This window comes from Asparagus officinalis, chromosome 1 (genome assembly GCF_001876935.1).
Source record: "Asparagus officinalis chromosome 1, Aspof.V1, whole genome shotgun sequence".
In the NCBI taxonomy this organism is placed as follows: domain Eukaryota; kingdom Viridiplantae; phylum Streptophyta; class Magnoliopsida; order Asparagales; family Asparagaceae; genus Asparagus; species Asparagus officinalis.
This window is the reverse complement of record NC_033794.1, coordinates 119,772,058-119,794,637: the sequence shown is the minus strand read 5'-3', so window position 1 is coordinate 119,794,637 and position 22,580 is coordinate 119,772,058.

Sequence of the window (22,580 nt, the reverse complement as noted above, 5' to 3'; positions counted from 1 at the left end):
AGTTTCCACGTGTGCAACCGCATACGAAATTTGGGTAAAATTATGTGTCACACATGAAGGAACCCCCCAAGTTAAGGAATCTAAGATTAGTGGACTTATGCATGATTATGAGCTATTTAAAATGCTTCCAAATGAATCCATTGATGCTATGTTTTCTCGTTTTACTAATATCATCAATGAATTACATGGTCTAGATAAGCAATTATCCATTCAAGAGATGAATTACAAGATACTTCGCTCCTTGACTCCGACATGGGAACCCAAGGCTACGGCCATTGAGGAAGCTCATGACCTCACTACCTTAGCTCTTGATAGCCTCATCGGAAAGCTCAAAGTGCATGAGAAGAAGCTCAAGGGGAAGGAAAAGGAGGAAGTGTCATCACGCGAAGTTGAGGAGCCGTCACCAAAATTGAAGACCATAGCTCTCAAGGGAGCTAGTGACAACTCATCTTCGTCGTCGGAGAGTGAAGTTGATTTTTCTAGAGAAGTGGCTCATCTCTCTAGAAGAATCTCTAGACTTATCAAAATGAACAAAAAATTTAATCCCCGATCTAACAACAAGTTTTCATCTCGTGTAGGAAAATGCTTTGAATGCAACGAACCGGGTCACATCGCTAAGGATTGCCCCAAGCTCAAAGAAAAGTACATGAAGTACAAGAAGAAGAAGGCTATGTATGCCGGATGGGAAGAATCCGAACCAAGTGACTCGGATAGTGATGAAGAAGGAGCCAAATTTGCTCTTCATGACCCAAATGTTTGTTTCATGGCAAATGAACAAGAGGTAATATCCGAGGCCGAAAGTGAATCTTTCTATATGCAATGTGACATAGCTATGGCTTTAGAAGAGTTGAACTTTGAATTTAAAAGAATGTCTAAAGAATACTCTTCTTTCAAAAAATTGCATACCTCTTGTGATATTAAGCTAGAGCAACTAACAACCTCTCTTGCTCTAAAAGATGAATTGCTAGGAGATCTCGATTTCGAGAATAAGCAATTAAGATCAAAAATTAAAAGAGGGTTGTAGGTTTAGACCCACTCATGCTTATGCCAACTATAATCACCATGGTAGAAATAGGTTTCATAGTTCCAACATTCGTACATACAAAAGAAATTTTGTATGCACCTATTGTATGAGACATGGACACATTTCTACTCATTGTAGAATTAAAGACAATGAAGATTTTTATGGTTTGATATGGGTACCAAAAGGTACCAACACTACTAACCACCAAGGACCCAAGACATGGGTACCTAAAGCTACTACACCTTCATCTTCTTCTTTTGTAGGGAACGTCACGGCAACGACGTAAGGAGATGTGGTACCTTGATAGTGGTTGCTCACATCATATGACGGGCAACAAAGAGTTATTTGCAACCCTATCAAGGATTGAAGGAGGCAATGTCTCCTTCGGTGGTGGTGAGAAAGGTAAAATCATTGGTATCGGTTCTATTGGTAAGAAACCCTCACCCATTATTGAAGATGTTTATTTAGTAAATGGCTTGAATCATAATCTTCTTAGCATTAGCCAATTAAGTGATAAAAGCTTTGATATTTCCTTTAAACCGGATAAATGCATCATTAGTATGGATGGAAAAATTGTTTTTATTACAAATCGCAAGTCTAATGTTTATATTTTTGAGATGAATGAGTTAGTTAATCAAGATGTGAAGTGTCTTGCGGCTATTGATGAAAACCCTTGGATTTGGCACAAGAGACTTGGACATGCAAATATGGAGTTAATATCAAAATTGTCTAAGAAGAATCTTGTGAAAGGGCTACCTAACTTACACTTCATAAAAGATACAATTTGTGAGGATTGTGCCAAAGGTAAACAAACGAAATCTTCTTTCAAATCCATTCATGAGGTATCAACTTCTAAACCTTTGCAATTACTTCATCTTGATTTATTTGGTCCTATGCGTATTACCTCTCTTGGAGGCAAACACTATGTTTTTGTGATTATTGATGATTTCTCTCGTTTTACATGGACAATATTTCTTGCTAAGAAAAATGATTGTTTTGAAGAATTTGCAAATCATGTTAAAAGAATTGAAAATGAAAAAGATTTGAAAGTTGTTAAGATAAGAAGTGATCATGGTGGTGAATTTCAAAATGAATTTTTCTATGATTTTTGTGCTCATCATGGTATAACTCATATGTTTTCCGCTCCTAGAACACCACAACAAAATGGTGTTGTTGAACGGAAAAATCGCACCATACAAGAGATGGCACGTACTATGTTAAATTCTTTTGATTTACCAAAATACTTTTGGGCGGAAGCCGTCAATACGGCTTGCCATGTTTTAAATCGTGTTTTGATTAGACCAAAGCTTAAGAAAACCCCTTATGAACTTTATTATGGAAAAACTCCTTTCATTGGTTATTTTCGTGTTTTTGGTTGCAAATGTTTTATCTTAAATACAAAAGATCACCATGATAAATTTGATTCCAAAATTGATGTTGGTATTTTCTTGGGTTATGCACCTCGAAGTAAGGCTTATAGGGTCTTCAATAAACGAAGCCTCGTTGTTGAAGAGTCTATAAACGTTACTTTTGATGAGACTAATGTTGGCTCTCAAGTTGTGTTGCCTAGGAAAGATGATGATGATGATATTGAGGGAGGATTGGACTTGTTGCAAATCAATGACACTCCCTCTATAGAAGTTCAAAAGGATGTGGATAGCACAAACGCTCAAGATCAAGTTGAACCACCTAAAGCTTGGAAATTCACATCAAATCATCCAAAGGAACAAATCATTGGGAGCCCTTCAAAAGGAGTTATAACTCGCTCAAAAGCCTTGAGTGAATGTGGTAATGTTGCATTTCTATCTCAACTAGAACCTAAAAAGGTTAATGATGCTTTGAATGATGAATTTTGGGTTTTGGCTATGCATGAAGAATTAAACAATTTTCAAAGAAATGAAGTTTGGAAGTTAGTTCCTAGACCTAACAATGCTAGTGTTATTGGTACAAAATGGGTTTTTAGAAACAAACTTGATGAACATGGCATTGTAACTAGAAATAAAGCACGTTTGGTTGCCCAAGGATACAATCAAGAGGAGGGCATAGACTATGATGAAACCTTTGCACCGGTTGCAAGGTTGGAATCTATTAGGATGTTTTTGGCATTTGCTAGTTTTAAAAATTTCAAACTATTTCAAATGGATGTCAAAAGTGCTTTCTTAAATGGTTTTATAGAAGAGGAAGTGTATGTTGAGCAACCCCCCGGTTTTATAGATCATGCTTTTCCTAATCATGTTTACCGGGTACAAAAAGCCTTATATGGGTTGAAACAAGCTCCTAGGGCTTGGTATGCTCGCCTCTCTAGTTTTCTTGTTGAAAATGGTTTTTCAAAAGGATCTATTGATAACACACTTTTTGTGAGAAAAAGGAAAAATGATTTCATTTTAGTTCAAATATATGTGGATGACATTATTTTTGGTGCTACTAATGAATCCTTGTGCAAGGAATTTTCTAAAGTTATGCAGGATCACTTTGAGATGAGTATGATGGGAGAGCTTACATTCTTTCTCGGGCTCCAAGTCAAGCAAACTAAGGATGGGATCTTCATTTCACAAAGCAAGTATGCGAAGGAATTGGTGAAGAAATTTAAGTTGGAGAATTCTAAGCATGCGCCTACTCCCATGAGTACTAGTGTTAAGCTTGATGCGGATGAGAGTGGTGAAGATGTGGACCAAAAACTATACCGAGGTATGATAGGTAGTCTTCTTTATCTCACCGCTAGTAGACCCGACATCATGTTTAGTGTATGTGCATGTGCACGTTTTCAAGCTTCTCCAAAAGCATCTCATTTAATTGCGGTTAAAAGGATCATTAAGTATGTTAATGGAACTTTTAACCTTGGTTTGTTTTATCCAAAAAGCACCACTTTTGATTTATATGGTTTTTGTGATGCCGACTTTGCCGGATGTAAGGTAGATCGCAAGAGTACTAGTGGAACATGCCAATTCTTAGGAAATTCCCTTGTTTCTTGGGCTTCCAAGAAACAAAATTGTGTTGCATTGTCCACTACGGAAGCGGAATACATTGCCGCCGGCTTATGTTGTGCTCAAGTTTTATGGATGAAACAAAGTTTAGTTGACTATGATTTGAATTTTCAAAATATTAAAATCTTTTGTGATAACACAAGTGCCATAAATATTTCCAAAAATTCGGTTTTGCATTCTAGAACTAAGCATATTGACGTGCGCCATCATTTCTTACGCGATCATGTAGAGAGACAAGATGTATCCCTAGTATTTGTTGACACCAAATCTCAACTAGCGGATATATTTACTAAGCCTCTTGGAGAGGATGATTTTTGTCGCATAAGAAATGGTTTGGGCTTATGCACTATGTGAAAGTTCTACATTGCTTGCTTGATTAGTTGCATTTTGCATTTGGCATTTCTCTTTACCCCATTTTTGATGGTGACAAAGGGGGAGAGAAATCTCCTCATTTGTTGCATATATTTAGGGGGAGCTCATAGATAGGGGGAGCACCTATCTATAAGCTATTTTATTTTTGCTCTTATATAATGGTTGGTTGTCATCATCAAAAAGGGGGAGATTGTTAGCCCTTATGTTTTGATGATGTTCTTACAACCACCATTATCGGTACTAATGGCTTATTGAGTGTAAATGTAGTAAAATCATTTGTCAAGCTCGTTAGTGCCATTAACGGAGGATGGATGGAATATACGCTACAACGAAGATATCCAAAGGAGGAGGAGGCCAAGAGATGAAGCAACGTTATTTCAAGAACGACAAATTCAATCAAAAGCTTCATCCGATTCAAGCTATATCAAAGCTCAAGTATATTGCTCTCTATATGAGGATATTAGCTTTCTTTTGTTTTCTCTCTAGTGCTAGAATGTAGGCAAAGAGTTACTGAGTTTACTTGAAGCTATTGGGAATCACACACACGTTTTTAGACTTGTGCTTTTAAGCGTTTTTTTACAAAATACTATTTTTCACAAGTATGAGTACCTATCTGCAAAATTCTTTTTCCAAACAGTTTGTTTTTAGTATTAAAAACATTTTACAAAGTTTCAGAATTTTCAGAGGTCAAATAAATATTTTGCAAATATTTCAAGTTGGTCAAAAATCAGATTTCAGAAAATATCAGAAATCGGTCGACCGGTCCGGTCGACCGATCCGATGACCTTTCTTCAGTATGTTTCCAGAGTGTCGTCGGTCGACCGGTACGGTCGACCGAATTTTCAATCTTTAATCGGTCGACCGTGCCGGTCGACCGATGAGTCTCTGAGTGTTTTTCAAAACTTCCTTAGCTGCTCGCGGTCGACCGAATTTTTCGGTCGGTCGACCGAAGGACTTTTTCGGTCGACCGAAATTTCCTTCGGTCAACCGATTTTTGCCTCTGGTCAGCCGCGACTTTTTTAAACGGTCATTTACATCGTTTACTGTGCTTTCACTTGTTAGTGTTTGGCACAGTCTGTGATGAGGGTCTGAAGAAGAGATTATTATCTCATTTGGGAAGATTTGTTTTTGTTTTAAAATGATTTAAACTTTTCTATTTAAACCCCCCAGACATCTTCTTCTTCCTTAGCCCTAACGTTTGAAAAACCAGAGAGCTTTTTCTGTTTCCTGAGTAAATTTTCAAAACTCTGTTTTTTCTCTCTGTTTCAAGTGTGATTCACCTCCCAGCTTCAGTATACCTTCTCTTTGCTATAAGGGCTGTGTAAAGAGAGGTTCTTACATTTCTTTCTTCTGCTGTGTGAGTGAGATCTGTGGAGATCTACTGTGAGGGAGTGTGATCTGTGAGATCAAACTGTGTAGTGAGAGAGATCTGTGGAGATCGCTGTGTAGACGAAGTTCCGGCTTCCAAACCGGGTGTGTAGTGGATTTCTCCTCTAGAGTGGGGAGCGGGGACGTAGGCCAGAGGGCCGAACCTCGTTAACACATCGCGCGTCAAGGATAACGAACTCCTAACCTTATCTCTCTTACTTTTATCGCATTTTTGTTATGTGGTTTGCTTGTGCTGATTTTTAATTGCATAATAGAGCCTCTTGACCCTAATCACCCCCCCTCTAGGGTCCAACAGATTCGTTATGAGAGCTTGACGGATAAGAGCAAGATTGATTCTCAGCCGGAGCTGTTCATCAGGTTGTATTGTTCTAAATCTTTGACTTCTTTCAATTTGATTGTAATCAGTAATACTTTATTATAGAATGCCTCCAAGAAAATATCCTTCTGGATATGATAAACGCAAGAAAAAAAGAAAAGTTAAACAATTTGTCCAAACTCAAAGTGGATCGCTTGATAAATTTACTATTAGAGAAACACAAGATTTAGTTGAAAATTTAATTGAAAATGATAACATTAATGATTTGGGCTTGAATGAGTATGAGAATAAAAATGTTGATGATCAAAATAAAAATGAGAATCATAATGAAAATGAGAATCATAATGAAAATAAAAATGAGAATCGGAATGAAAATAAAAATGAAAATGAAAGTAAAAATGAGAATCGGGATCAGAATGAAATTGATATTGACAATGAAAATGAGAATAAAAATATTTTAGGCAATGAATTTGATAATCAATCCATGCTCATGAATTTGAATATTTATGATCCAAGAACTTAGGATAATTTGGACACAAAATCTAGAGATATATTAGTGAAAAATGGCCTTATAAGAGATCTATTGGTCGAAAAAGGTCCTAGAGATAAATTAGGAAGGTGTTTTTCTTCGGCATTTTACACTAGGCATTTATCAAATGGAGAGAAATGCGATAGAGAATGGTTAGTTTATTCAAAGGATATCGATAAAGTATTCTTTTTTTGTTATAAATTGTTTAAAACTGGTTTTAAGAAAAGTTTTTTTAATAAATGAATGATTTAATGATTGGATACATCTTAGTGCTAGGGTTAAAGAACATGAAACAACTAATGAGCACATCATTAACATGAGTACTTGGCTTGATTCATGCATAAGATTAAAGAAAAATAAAACAATCGATAAAAATATTCAAGAGCAAGTTAATAAATAGAAGGAATATTGGAAGAAAGTATTACAAAGAATAATTTTTGTTGTTAAATATCTTGCTAAACATAACTTGGCATTTCGAGGAACAAATGAGAGAATTTACCAAAATAATAATGGAAAATTTTTAGGCTTAATTAAAATGATTGCAGAATGGGATCCGATAATGCAAGAACATGTTAGACGTATTGACCATGGTGAAATTTATTATTATTATCTTGGTCATAGCATTCAAAATAAATTGATAAGTATGTTAGCTTCTAAAATCAAATGTGCAATATTTTAAAAAATTAAAGAAGCTAAATATTTTTCAGTAATACTTGATTGTACTCCAGATGCAAGTCACCAAGAACAAATGACTATAATATTACGACGTGTCGATATTTCTACAAGCCCGATACAAATAGAAGATTTTTTTGTAGAATTTTAAAAGTAAATGATACATCTGGACAATGACTTTTTGAAAAATTACAAAATATGCTAAAAACTCTTAATCTTGATATTGATAATGTACGAGGTCAAGGGTATGATAATGGGTCTAATATGAAAGGGAGACACCAAGGTGTACAAAAAAAAAATACTTGATATAAACCTTAGAGCATTATACACACATTGTGGTTGTCATAGTCTTAATTTAACACTTTGTGATATGGAAAATTGTTATGATAGTTAGACCCTAGAGGGGGGGTTAGGGTCTTATGCTAATCTAATCCGATTTTATGCCAATTAAAACTAATAACAAGTTATCCTAGCAATTATGAAATACAAAAAGATATATGAGCTAGGATAAGCAATATGAACAAAGAGATATATCCTAGCAATGAGATATACTATGAGATATATGCAAGGATATACAAATTAACACAAGGGTGAAATAAACATAAACAAAACAAGAGTGATAGTGCGCAAATAAACAATGCAAACACACAATATGATTACGGAGTTCGGACCTTCCGTCCAACGTCTCCGATCCCCACTCCCGGGGAGAAATCCACTATCACAACCGGGTTTTCTACGCTCACCTGAATAACGTTTACACCTCACAATGTCGGTTTTCAATGCTCACCGATCAACGTTCACACCTCACACTCTTACTCGGTTTTCTAGCTCACCGAAAACTTTACAACAACACACTCGGTTTTCTAGCTCACCGAAAATCTTACAATCTCACAATATAACAAAGTTATTCTCTACAATTGATGAGAACTCAATTAAGCACAACTCAATATTACAATCCCACAACCCAAATTATACTATGAATGTAAATACAATAAGCTCAAGTGGGTGTGTGTAAACAATGAGTGAAATCAAATCAAATCAAACTAAACTCAAATATAAATACTAGCTTAATAGAATGATAATCAAACAATACAAAATATAAAGCTAGATAGAGTTTAGAAAACTTCTAATAAATGACAAGAGAGAGAGAGATGGATTGAAGCTCAAATATCAATAAATTGATCTTCACTTCCTCTTGTGGAATTCTTCACAAACCAAACCCTTAAACAAACTTAAAACCAAACTTAAAACAAACTTAAACCATTGTTAAACTCTTGTTTAAAAACTTTCTCATATTCATGGAGAGCTGAAGGCAATGGGGTATTTATACCCACTCAAAACTTCAGCAAAAACCCCACTAAAATGACAACGAAGCGCCCAGAAAAACAGCTCAGAAAATAGTCGTTGGAAGCCAACGGATACTTCGGCGGTCGACCGTGAAATTCTTGCGGTCGACCGTGAGGCATATTCAAACCTGAGAAAACTTTCAGAGAAAGCTATGGTCGACTGTGATGGTCGACCGTGGAAACTTAAGGACTGACGGTCGACCATCACGGTCAACCGCGAAAGTTTCTGCTGGCTCCTGAGGAAAAAACATAGGCACGGTCAACCGCGAACTGATACATGAAAATACAGGTTTGAAAACTGTTTTTTTGATTTTAAAACTTTGTTTAAAAATATCAAACAAATTCAGAAAAATGTAAAAATTTAGGAAATAATTGTATGATTTTAAAACTTTGTTTAAAAATATCAAACAAATTCAGAAAAATGTAAAAATTTAGGAAATAATTGTAGACATGATAATAAACATGCTACAATATCAAACAAATTCAGAAAAATGTAAAAATTTAGGAAATAATTGTAGACATGATAATAAACATGCTACAACAACTGGTTTTTAAAAAGGACCTTCCAAATGTAAAATATCATCATTTTACAAAAATAGTCAAAAATATGAAAATGTAAACATATGAGTTTTGACATTTTAGCTTAACCATATTTTTAAACATTACAAAATGATTATATAGACTTAATAAAAGATGTATATGATTGTTGTTAAGTCCAAAAACTGAGAATATAATATTTTCACAAAATTACATATTCTATGCAATATAAATTCAAACATAACAGAGTATGAAACATATGAGGATGTATATGAATATATATTTGTTTCATATCTATGAAATTAAACCAAAACACAATAATAAATATGAAATATGTAATTTCACATTTATATAAATTTGGAAACCAAAACATGCATGTATATATATATATATAACTATATATATACATAGAAACCAAATACGTGTGTGTATATATGATTGAGCTTAAAGTACCAACACACATAATATAAATCTAAACTAATGTTACCCAAGCTTGATCTTGATCTTCAATAAGCTTGACTTGGTACACTTTACGGATGAAGCTTGAACTTGTATCTTTAACTTGAATGTACATTGCTTCACTCCACAATACCGCCAATCTCCATTGGATGTGATCGTGAATGCGCAATTCCATCTATCCTTCAACTTATTGTTTGTCTATAATAAATATAATTATATAAACACTAGACAAACAACATTAGAAGTAAATTATTTGTTAAACACCATCAAAATAAGAAGGCCAACAATCTCCCCCTTTTTGATGATGACAAACAATTTACAAAAAGGATATATACATGAAAGGAAATGAATATACAATATTGTAATTATCATGCATATAAACAAAAAAAATATACTCACAATATTTCTCCCCCTTTGACAACATCAAAAAGGGGAAAACCATAAAGTATGAAGAGAGAGAAAGCTCCCCCTATCAATATGCATGGGTGAGTATATATATATATATATAACATACAAGAGGATAATGAGGACACATATAAATATATCATTTAAAAAACTGTCTCAAATGTACAAACATAAAAACAATGTATAAAATAGATTTATGAAATCACAAGAAAGAAGACATGAGAATCATGTAAAAAGTTTTCAAATGAAAACAAATTATCCAAATGAAATCATAAATCAAATTTTAAGCCCAAAAATGACGTTTGATCAATAAAAGAAGTTTTCTTTGTAAAACTTGATAAAACCACATAAAGAATATATTATAAAGCATATTTGAAATTTGAATCATCTATTTGTGCTTATATAATGAATTCAAAGCAATAAATCAAAACAAAATGCAAGAGAGGTAACAATATATCAAACTCTTAAGCTTGTTCCAACCCATATAAGGACTTTAGTACCCGGTAAATAAGATTTGCTAATAAACACCTAATAAACCCGGAGGGTTATATAAACACAAACCTCTCATCAAAATCAAAAACTAATAATCATGAATACAAAAGATTTGATAAAAGAAAAATTGTTTTCATAAGCAAAAGATTTTAAAACATAATTTTCAAAACCAAAAAAAGGAAAAAGAAAAACGCTAAAATACTTGGTTTAAAAATTAAATTTATTTTGGTACCCAAGAATTCTTGATACCAAAAAGTTTAGGGACATGACCCCTATCATTTAAGCTCAAAGCCCTAGGGTTATGAACCCTCTTGGGCACATGTGGTGCACTAACATCTTCCGATTGCAATATGTGCAATGAAAGAGATCCATTTATTTTTGTGGACCATTAACTCGTGTACGGGAAACATTTACAAATAAAGGTTTTTTTTAAATTATATCGCAAATGAGAAACATCATTAAACAAAGGTGGTTTACTTGAGAAATTTAGCAAGTTTGAATATTTTTTCAAATCATAATAAAACTTCGTCAAATGGCCAAATCTACCACAAACATCACATTTAAAAACATGTGGTCTACTAGAAACATTTGGCAAAAGAGATTTTTTTTTCAAATCAAAACAATATTTTGCCAAGTGACCAAAACAACACATATATCACATTTAAACACATGAGCATGCTTATGATGAACTTTATGAGTGTGTGCATGTATATGTGTGTGTGATTCACATTTAAACACATGAGCATGCTTATGATGAACTTTATGAGTGTGTGCATGTATATGTGTGTGTGATGAAGAAGCCTTATGAGATGCACACTTTATGAGTGTGTGCATGTATATGTGTGTGTGATGAAGAAGCCTTATGAGATGCACAAGAAGCATTAACCTTAGAATATTTGTATGCATCATAACAAAATTTAGCAATGTGGCCTTTACGATCGTAAATTGAGCATTTGTAAATTTTGCTATACAAGTGTGCATAGTATATAGGTGATTTTGTAACACTAAGTTTAGCACACTTGTCCATAAGTTTCTTATGGTTATCAATGCATGTATTAAGAGTTGAGTCTAAAGATGAAATGTGATTTTTAACAACATTCAACTCATCATTTGGCACATATATATTTTTATTAGAAGTAGAACATAAATAGTCATTTATAAAAGAAGCAGTATTATTTTTTATGTTCTTTACTTCTAACATGACATTATTTTTGTCATGAGTAAAGTTAGCAAAATTCAATTTCAAATTATTATTTTCCAAATTTAACATATCATTGTTTTCTTGAAGAGCAATACTTTCTTGAGAAATGATATCAAATTTAGAAGCTAACTTCTCATGATTGGATTTTAAATCTTCATGCTTGCTTTGCAAAACAATAAATTTTTTATGCAATATGTTATAGGCATGCAATAATTTTTCACTAGCACAAGCAAGTTCATCACTAGATAAATCATTAGTGGTTTCGAACTCGCAAACCTCACTAGGGCTATCGCCTAGTGGTCGTGTGCATGATGTTCCATATAAACTTGAAGCCGGATCCTCCAAAGCTTGTCGGATAGCCTCCAAGTCCCCTTGATGTGCTTTAATAAATTTTTATAAAGAGTAAGCACTATCAAAATGAACAAACTTATTAGAGAGAAATGAGTTAAAAGCATTTAGCAAATATTCTAACAAAATATTGTTCATAGTAATCATTCTATGATCATCTTTACTCTACTTAGATTTCTCCAAAGTGTGTACAATATAAGCACAATCTATAATTTTCATAATTCAAAATGTTTAGAATGAACAAAAAGTTTGAATCTAACACTCCATTGGGCATAGGAAAAATTATCCAAACGAGGAGCAACATTAGTGGCATAACCTAAACAAGGTACACCGTGCATATCCATAATGTATATATATGCAAGCAATGAAAAAAAATTAAAAATTGGATTAGCACAAAAAGATAACTTGGATCTTTAACTCAAGGCGATTAGACCTTAAATCAAAGAGCACCAAGCTCTGATACCAATTGTTAGACCCTAGAGAGGGGGTGATTAGGGTCTTATGCTAATCTAATCTGATTTTATGCCAATTAAAACTAATAACAAGTTATCCTAGCAAGTATGAAATACAAAAAAATATATGAGCTAGGATAAGCAATATGAACAAAGAGATATATCCTAGCAATGAGATATACTATGAGATATATGCAAGGATATACAAATTAAAACAAGGGTGAAATAAACATAAACAAAACAAGAGTGATAGTGTGCAAATAAACAATGCAAACACACAATATGATCACGGAGTTCGGACCTTCCGTCCTACGTCTCCGCTCCCCACTCCCGGGGAGAAATCTACTATCACAACCGGATTTTCTACGCTCACCCGAATAACGTTTATACCTCACAATGTCGATTTTCAACGCTCATCAATCAACGTTCACACCTCACACTCTCACTCGGTTTTCTAGCTCACCGAAAACTTTACAACAACACACTCGGTTTTCTAGCTCACCGAAAACCTTACAATCTCACAATATAACAAAAGTTGTTCTCTACAATGGATGAGAACTCAATTAAGTTACAATCTCACAATATAACAAAAGTTGTTCTCTACAATGGATGAGAACTCAATTAAGCACAACTTAATATTACAATCCCACAACCCAAATTATACTATGAATGTAAATACAATAAGCTCAAGTGGGTATGTGTAAAAAATGAGTGAAATCAAAACAAATCAAACTAAACTCAAATATAAATACTAGCTTAATAGAATGATAATCAAACAATACAAAATGTAAAGCTAGATAGGGTTTAGAAAACTTCTCCAATAAATGACAAGAGAGAGAGAGAGAGATGGATTGAAGCTCAAATATCAATAAATTGATTTTCACTTCCTCTTGTGGAATTCTTCACAAACCAAACCCTTAAACAAACTTAAAACCAAACTTAAAATAAACTTAAACCCTTGTTAAACTCTTGTTTAAAAACTTTCTCATATTCATGGATAGCTGAAGGCAATAGGGTATTTATACCCACTCAAAACTTCAGCAAAAACCCCACTAAAATGATAACAAAGCCCCCAAAAAACAGCTCAAAAAATAGTCGTTGGAAGCCAACGAATACTTCGGCGGTCGACCGTGAAATTCTCGCGGTCGAACGTGAGGCATATTTAAACCTGAGAAAACTTCCATAGAAAGCTATGGTTCATAGGCGCGGTCGACCGTGGAAACTTAAGGACTGACGGTCGATCATCACGGTCGACCGCGAAAGTTTCTGCTGGCTCCTGAGGGAAAAACATAGGCGCGGTCAACCGCGAACTGATACATGAAAATACATGTTTGAAAACTACTTTCTGATTTTAAAACTTTGTTTAAAAATATCAAACAAATTCAGAAAAATGTAAAAATTTAGGAAATAATTGTAGACATGATAATAAACATGCTACAATAACTGGTTTTCAAAAATGACCTCTCAAATGTAAAATATTATCATTTTACAAAAATAGTCAAAAACATGAAAATATAAACATATGAGTTTCGACATTTTAGCTTAATCATGTTTTGAAACATTATAAAATGATTATATAGACTTGATAAAAGATGTATATGATTGTTGTTAAGTCCAAAAACTAAGAATACAATATTTTCATAAAATTGCATATTCTATGCAATATAAATTCAAACATAACAGAGTATGAAACATATGAGGATGTATATGAATATATATTTGTTTCATATCTATGAAATTAAACCAAAACACAATAATAAATATGAAATTATATGTAATTTCATATTTATATAAACTTGGAAACCAAAACATGCATGTATATATATATATAACTATATATATACATAGAAACCAAATACGTGTGTGTATATATGATTGAGCTTAAAGTACCAATACACATAATATAAATCTAAACTAATGTTATCCAAGCTTGATCTTGATCTTCAATAAGTTTTACTTGGTACACTTTACGGATGAAGCTTGAACTTGTATCTTTAACTTGAATGTACATTGCTTCACTCCATAATACCGCCAACCTCCATTGGATATGATCGTGAATGCGCAATTCCATCCATCCTCTAACTTGTTGTTTGTCTACAATAAATAGAATTATACAAACACTAGACAAACAACATTAGAAGTAAATTATTTGTTAATAAATAGAATTATACAAACACTAGACAAACAACATTAGAAGTAAATTATTTGTTAAACATCATCAAAACAAGAAGGAAACACTAGACAAACAACATTAGAAGTAAATTATTTGTTAAACATCATCAAAACAAGAAGGCCAACAGTGGTAAAGCAAAAGACTTTTTTGGAGTGATACAACGTATTTATACATTATTTTCTCACTTAACAAAGCGATGACAAATTTTGGTAAATAATGTAAAAGGTTTAACTATGGAGCCATTGTCGGCTACACGTTAGAGAAGCCATATTAAAAGCATTAAAGCAATTAGATTCCAAACGCTTGAAATAAGAGAAGCACTACTTCAGTTAGCAGAAACCGATAATGACTCCAAAATAAAGAGTGAAGCAGATTCTTTAGCAACACATGGAATTGAAAATTTTGAATTTTTATTAAGTATGATTATTTGGTATGATATATTGTTTGTTGTTAACTTAATTAGCAAATCTTTACAATCTAAAGACATGCTTATTGATATTGCTATAGATCAAGTAAAAAGGATTGATTAGGTTTTTTGAGGATTACAGAGAAGTTGGGCTCACACAAGCTATGACAATTGCTAAAGAAACTACTACTGAAATGGAAATTGATTCTATATTCAAGTAAAACGTCAAATCCGTAGAAAAAGACAATTTGATGAGAATGTTAATGAGGAAACAACACAATCAGCTAAAGAATCTTTTAGAATTAATTATTTTTTGTATATTATAGACCAAGCTATTGGTTCACTAAAGATAAGGTTTGAGCAATATAAAGCATATGAAGATATTTTTGGATTTTTTTTTTTTGTTCAGAAAAGTTAAATTCATTAGATGATAATAATTTGAAAGCATGTTGTGATAATCTTGAAATTGTTCTAAAATATAAAACATTTTCTAATTTTGATGGGAAAGATTTATTTGGAGAACTAAAAATCTTACGAAATATTTTACCAAAAGAAACAAAGATAGCTATTGATATACTGAATTTCTTAAAAATACAAAATTGTTTTCCAAATGCATGTATTACTTATAGAATATTATTGACTATACCCGTTACAGTCGCATCTGCAGAAAGAAGTTTTTCAAAATTAAAATTATTAAAATCTTATCTGAGATCAACCATGTCACAAGAAAAACTAAATGGACTAGCTTTGATATCCATTGAAAATGATTTTTTAGATAAAATTGATGTTAAAGGCTTAATTAGTGATTTTGCAGCTAAAAATGCAAGGAGGACAATTTTTCGATGATACTTTTTTATGCTAAAGGCTTCGATATCTGATGAAGGTAAGCACTGCAAGGAGGACAATTTTTCGATGATACTTTTTTATGCTAAAGGCTTCGATATCTGATGAAGGTAAGCATAGATACAAGAGGAACATAATATGCAAGTATTTCTTGTTGTGGACTGTTTGCTCTATTGGAAAGCTTTATTAAGGTGGGCTTACATGCATTTATCTGATCAGTAACATTTTATTCAGGTAACCGAAGAGATGAAGAATGAGCAATAGCACTTAAAAAGTATGTTAAAGACTATCCAGATGCAAATAAATCAGGTAACATTTTAATGTCTGGTTAGTAATATTTTCTTCCCTAGCATTTTAGGGATTCAAATTAGAATTTATTGATATTTTGTATATAAAGAAGTGTCATGTGTTTACTTTTCGCACAGGGCCCCTAACATCTCAGAACCGGCCCTAAACATACTAATAATTAGTTGAAACTTGGTATGTATGATGCCACGTGGTCCTTCTCCTTCCCCATTCTCCTTTTTTTCGTTGACCGCAAACGTTCAAATCAAAATCCAAACCCCAGTTGCGTCTTTCATACTCGATGTCCACAACGAACTTCAGGCAAATCCAAATTTATTCCAAGAACAAAAAACAAAAAACCAAAAGATGATACAAATATCCTGTTGTGTGCAGCGAAAATTTCGGCAGTACTTCTGGTGCACAATAAAAGAGTAAGATCACAACTAAGTTCCCGTTTCACCAAGAAAACAAGAATCAAAAGTGATATATCTCAACAAAGTAGGATATACACTATTTCTCTCATCAGTTCAAGGACTGACTTATCGAGGGAACCTAAACAAGCTATTACAAATTACAAAATATCAAGACAAACGAATTTTACGTGGTTTGGCAAGTTGCTTACGTCCACAGGGCATTGAGGGGGGAGATCTACTATTAAAGAGAAAGAGAATACAAATAGGGTTTACATTCACACAAAGTCTCACAAATAAAACTCTCAAACAAACTCTCAAATCTCTCACAATTTCTCTCTCAAAAGGGATGCACAAACCCTCTCAAATTCGGCTCCAAAAGGTACTCTCTATCTCCTCAACACAGTAGAAAATCATCTGTCGTTTTCCCCTCTTTGCTTGCACGAAAACTTAGGAACATGAGCTCCTATTTATAGGAAAAAATCCCAATCGAAAACTGATCTGGAAACTATGAGATGAGTGGTGTGGCCCCCATGAACGCGTAGACGCGTGGGAAGAAAACGCATGAGGTGAGTGGTGTGGCCCCATGAACGAGCAGAACACGTCTCGTGACGCGTGTTGCGTGCTCGTGGGTGTGGCCCCCACACCCCCACGTGTTCACATTTCCATATATAATAATCCATCACGTCATCACCCAAAGTTGGAGAACGAAGGAGATAGAGGCGTAAGTGCGCTTTTCGAGGTGCCCTTTGTTTTTGGCAGAGAACTATAGTAGTGCGGAAAGATTTAAAAATGAGAGACGAGGAGATAAGTTGCGTTTGAGGAGAAGTACTGCCAGCTGGCAGATTTTAATAGTGCCGAGTTGGTACATTCAATGCACCGGATAATTACTCCATGGGGAGGGCTAGAATGGTTTCCTATAGTTTAATTTGGGAAATGAAACAAACACACCCTTAATTCCATCGAAATGTACATAAATTTTGTGTACAAATGGTGCATGAGTTCTATAGAAGTCCACAATCTGGTTTAAGTTTCCAATTGAATGTTTTTCGATTGTTAGATTAATATAAGGGGTTTTTGCTTTTAGACCCATTTGTTTACTCAACTTTATCTTTAAACCCACCTATTATTACTTGTATCTTTAAACCCAATTCTCTTTTGGTATTTGTCTTTAAACCCAATCTTCAAAATACAATACTTTTAGTACTTGTATTTATACAAAATCAAGGTAAAAACCCCAAAATACCCTTTTCCCCATATACACCACTATATCTCTTCATCTTCCCCTTTTCAACTCAGCCCTAAATTAAAAAACGAAAGCTCCTTGCCGCAGTCGCCCGTCTCCAGCCACCGTCGCCCTCTCAGAGCACCCTCCTTTCGTTAGTCCACAGCGTCATCCCAAGAGGACCTGACCCCCAACAACGAATCTCAACGCTCTCCTCCCCCAAAGTCTCATCATGAACTCTCTCCTCTATCCAAACCCTAACCATAGCCCTAATTTCACCAAAACCTCTCCTTTAAAACAGTCCAACCTCTCAAGCTCAACCGATTGGATCTCTCTCAGCCCTCATACTCCCCGAATCGGCCTCTCGCTCAACCGGCGGGGCTCGACCTCGAGGTCCGCTCTCTACTCAGAGAGGATTGATTTGACTGCAATTAGATTCGGATCCTCCGAATCCGGCGGTGTTGACGTCGTATCGGAGCTCCGATATCCCGAGACCGAAGCAGATAGTGTTGGAGGCCTAGGCTAGGGTTTGCACGGGACCGGAGCAGACGAAGCCGATGACCGAGGAGCAGGCGATGGCAGTCCTTGAGACGATTCTTAGATCAGGTGACCTCAGTTCTTTTGAGAGCTCTTACTAATTTTTCTTAAATTGAGGTCAACTTAGTAGTTCAACTTAATTATCTTCTTATTTTTTTGGTAATTTCTGCTTATTTATGTTCGCAAATGATAACTGGGAACTTTGAGATTAGGCATCGAAATATGTATATAATTGGAGCATAGTATTAGAGTGCAAATGAGATTAAAATACAAAAACTGTAAGTTTATTTATTTATTTATTTATTATTTTTTTGGGAACTATGTGGAACAATTTATTTGAAGTCAGAGAAAGAGATATTGATGGTAATCTGAATTTGTTGCCTAGAGTCATTGTGGACTTTACTTACTGGATATAGTTCACCCTTGTCCCTTGTCTTCGCAGTTTTGGGGCATTTTGTGGCATACTTTAACTGTGTGTACACTATATTTAAACTGAAAGATGTTTGCATATTTTGGAAAAATTGTTCTACTAGATATTTCTAGCTGCAAAATGCATCTCTTGCATTATAGAAAATTGACCACTATGCTCTTTTTGGCCCCACGAGCTGGAAAAATTCAAAATTAGGCATCACATATCGAATTGAAGTGTTCTAAAATGAAGGCAACCAATTCATTACATTGATAAATGATGCACTAGTCCATGCTGGACATGTTTGTGGTCTAAACTTTTATTTGTTAACTTCCTGATGTGGACTGTTTGCCACTTCTTACATCCTTTATTTCTCAAAGAATAAATATGATCTATCACTTTCAACTGAAAGGTAATATCCAACAGGATGTAGTCCATGGGTAACTGTAATCTTAACTTTCTTTGTTTTTTTAGAGATGCATCACAGAAAATAACCCATCGAGTGTGGATCGAATGTTTAAGCCAATGACGACAACTCAATTCCAAGAACTTGATAAGATTATTTTCCCACTCCTAACTTCATTTCATTGGAATATGTTGGTATTCTCTGTAAAGGATAGAAGATTTTATCATTATTCTTTTCTTCGCGGGTATATATGTCTGATGCTTGTGAGTTTAGAGTGAATCTTATTTCTACCATTCCCGATGCTTGGAATTTAGACATTACTTCTTGTCAGGAGCTAGAAAGTATTGATGTACCTCAACAACGTGGGTTAGTGTATTTGACTTATTCATATGTTGTTGTTTTTCGTATGTGCTAACACATAGAGACTATATATTGCGGGCCAAGAGTGTTATATTGATATTGTAAACATTTGAACTTGCAGTAGCTTGGCTTGCGGGATGTTCTTGATGGCATACATGTTTAGCCTCGTTTCCGGCCAACCAATTTCAATTGACCAAACGGATTGTGCAAGACATAGAGCTCATATTGTTGCTCTATTTCTATCTAAAGGTATATTTTCTATAAGTGTAATGTTCATTGAACCGCTTATATTTAGTCTATTGTTCTTTTGATCCGCTTATATTTTGCTTTCAGGAAATCAACGTGATCCTCAAGACCGATTCCCCGGATGCTAGATGCCGATTGTGATATCCAATATTTTTTGTGTACAAATATATTTTGGAAATTGATTTGTAAAGTATTTGTATAAATATATGTTGATTATGTAGTCCATAGTGTTTTGTGTCTTTTGTGGAAGATTATAGCCACTGTGGTTAAATTACTGGGTTATGTAAAGTTTTGCATGCTTCTAAGTCATTGATATTGATGGTTAACTTTATTTTAGACTATAACCATTGTTTGCATGTTGTATGTGCTGGAATGGTTGAAGAAACTTCATGATTTTTTTGTGTCTCTTGGATATGCAATGTTTTCTTGGATATGCAGTGTTTTGTGTCTCCCGGATATGCAATGTTGTATATTGTTTGCATGTTGTATTGTTTGGAAATGGATTAAGTATAGCATGTAATCTTTTGTTTTCTGAAGATACCTCATAACCCTTTTGACTGCTATCCAATGATCCATACCAGGGTTGCTTAAGTATCTGTCTAACATCCCAACAATGTACGCAATATCCGGACGCGTACATACTTGAGCATACATTAGACTTCCTACAGCCGAAGCATAAGGAATCTTCTGCATTTCCTGAATTTCAAGGTTACCTTTAGGGCACTGATTGAGACTAAACTTGTCTCCTTTAGCAACAGGGGTGTCACCTGGTCTGCAATCTTGCATGCCAAACCTTTTAAGTACCTTATCGATATAGCTCTTTTGTGATAATCCAAGAATACCCCGAGAGCGATCTCGATGTATCTGGATCCCTAATATAAAAGAGGCGTCCCCAAGATCTTTCATCTCAAAATTCTTTGATAGAAATCTCTTGGTTTCGTGCAACATGGCTATATCATTAGTGGCAAGCAAGATGTCATCGACATACAGAACCAGAAAAATATACTTACTCTCACTGAACTTGTGATATACACAGTCATCAACAATGTTCATCTCAAAACCGAACGAGATAACTATTTGTTGAAACTTATGATACCATTGACGAGGAGCTTGCTTGAGTCCATAGATGGATTTCCTTAATTTGCAAACCATATTATTTGGGTCTCCTAACACAAAGTTTTCTGGTTGTACCATATAGATCATCTCATCAATGTCGCCATTGAGAAATACAGTCTTAACATCCATCTGATATAACTCAAGATCATAATGAGCAACAAGTGCCATGATTATTCTGAAAGAGTCTTTCGATGAAACCGGAGAGAAAGTCTCTGTATAATCAATGCCTTCCTTTTGAGTATAGCCTTTAGCCACAAGACGTGCCTTATACCTCTCCACATTACCATTTGCATCCCGCTTGGTTTTAAAAATCCATTTACAACCAATTGGTTTTGCACCTTCTGGCAATGGGACAAGTTCCCAAACCTTATTGTCTTGCATAGACTTATACTCTTCATTCATGGCATCAATCCACTGTTGAGAGTTAGAACTTTTCATGGCCTGATAGAAGTTGATTGGATCATCTTCTAACATTCCACTACTTTCCTCATGTTCTTGGAGAAATACAATATAATCATCCGGAATAGCATTTCTCCTTTCTCTCGTGGATCTCCTTAATGGCACTGGTTCTTGAGGTTGTTGAGTTTGTTCTTCTGGAACAGGGAGTTGTTCAACATTATCATCTTGAGGTTCCGGATTTACTTCTTGAGCAACAACAGGTATAGGAACCTGAATATTGTCAAAAGTAACTGTATGGATTGGATCTGAAGCCAATTCCTCCTCAAACTCAACATCCTCAAAGAATGTTGCTGTTCCCGTCTCAAAAATATTCCTTATAGTGGGATCATAAAACTTATAGCCCCTAGAGCATTCAGAGTACCCAATAAAGTAGCTGCTAACTGTTTTGGAGTCCAATTTCTTTTCATTTGGCCTATAAGGCCTTGCCTCAGCTGGACATCCCCAAATATGTAAATGCTTTAAACTGGGCTTTCGACCAGTCCAAAGCTCATAAGGTGTTTTAGCAACTGCTTTACTTGGTACTCTATTCAGAATGTAAGCTGCTGTCTTAAGTGCTTCTCCCCAGAGTGACTCTGGTAAAGAAGAATGAGCAATCATACTTCTTACCATATCCTTAAGAGTCCTGTTTCGTGGATCATAAAACTTATAGCCCCTAGAGCATTCAGAGTACCTAATAAAGTAGCTGCTAACTGTTTTGGAGTCCAATTTCTTTTCATTTGGCCTATAAGGCCTTACCTCAGCTGGACATCCCCAAATATGTAAATGCTTTAAACTGGGCTTTCGACCAGTCCAAAGCTCATAAGGTGTTTTAGCAACTGCTTTACTTGGTACTCTATTCAGAATGTAAGCTGCTGTCTTAAGTGCTTCTCCCCAGAGTGACTCTGGTAAAGAAGAATGAGCAATCATACTTCTTACCATATCCTTAAGAGTCCTATTTCGTCTTTCAGCTACACCATTCATGCTAGGTGAACCCGGCATGGTGTACTGTGGGACGATACCGCATTCCTCTAGGTATCTAGCAAATGGTCCTGGACGTTGTTCACCTGAACCATCATATCTACCGTAGTACTCACCACCACGATCAGATCTGACGGTTTTAATTCTTCTGTTGAGTTGATTCTCAACTTCAGCTTTATAGGCTTTGAACATGTCCAGAGACTCAGATTTTTCATGAATAAG